Genomic DNA, 883 nt, shown 5'->3' with positions numbered 1-883 from the left:
ATTTTGACAACTTCGCAACCCACCGGACAATTTATATACCGGACTTTTCTTTCGTCGAATTTTCCAGATGAACATCGATCTTCTTCTAATTCTTTATCCTGTGGACTCCAACTACAAATGTAACAATTGACTGCTTCCACGCCTGAAAAAAAAAAAAGCAAAAAAGCAGCGTACTAAAAAAACAGGTACGAGTTTTTTTTTTTTTTTTTCTTTCCCCCCCCCCCCCCCAGCCAATCCCACGCAATAAATTTAATAAAAAAAATTAAAATCTGACATGTAGCAAATGATCGTATATACAATTTTCTCTCTCTCTCACTCTCTCTAACAACCAAACAAACAATTTAAATAATAAATAAATAAATAAATAAATAAATAAAACTTACTTTTTTGACAATAAATAAATATAAAAGCAGTTAAAATCCAAAAAAATCCATTTGGTATTTCCATTTTGTAATTTTTTATTATTTTTTTTATTTTTTTTTATTTTAACTGAAAAAAATTTAAAATCAAAACAAATTAAAATTAAAATAAATAAGTAAATAAATAATTCTATTTATGTATTTAATTAAATAATTAATTAATTAATAAAACTTAATTCGTTAAATTCGAGAATCGATTTAAAAAAAAAAAAACAAAAAAAATTAAAAAAATTTTTTTACAATAACGTAATCGCTGGAAACGCGAATAAATTTTCTTGTTGTAGTTAATAATAATAATAATAATAATAACAACAACAACCACAACAACAAAAAGAGAGAGAGAGAGAGAGAGAGAGGTTATTTAAATAAAAAAAATAATTCGACGCAAATAATTTTTTTTTTAAATATTTTTTTTAAAAGAAAATGTCGTTAATTAAATTTTCTAATCGATAATTTCGAGTTTT

Source organism: Pediculus humanus, genomic scaffold (genome assembly GCF_000006295.1).
Source record: "Pediculus humanus corporis 1103172108317 genomic scaffold, whole genome shotgun sequence".
NCBI classification, from domain to species: Eukaryota; Metazoa; Arthropoda; class Insecta; order Psocodea; family Pediculidae; genus Pediculus; species Pediculus humanus.
The sequence above is the reverse complement of the archived record's forward strand: the minus strand, read 5'-3'. Positions refer to the sequence as shown.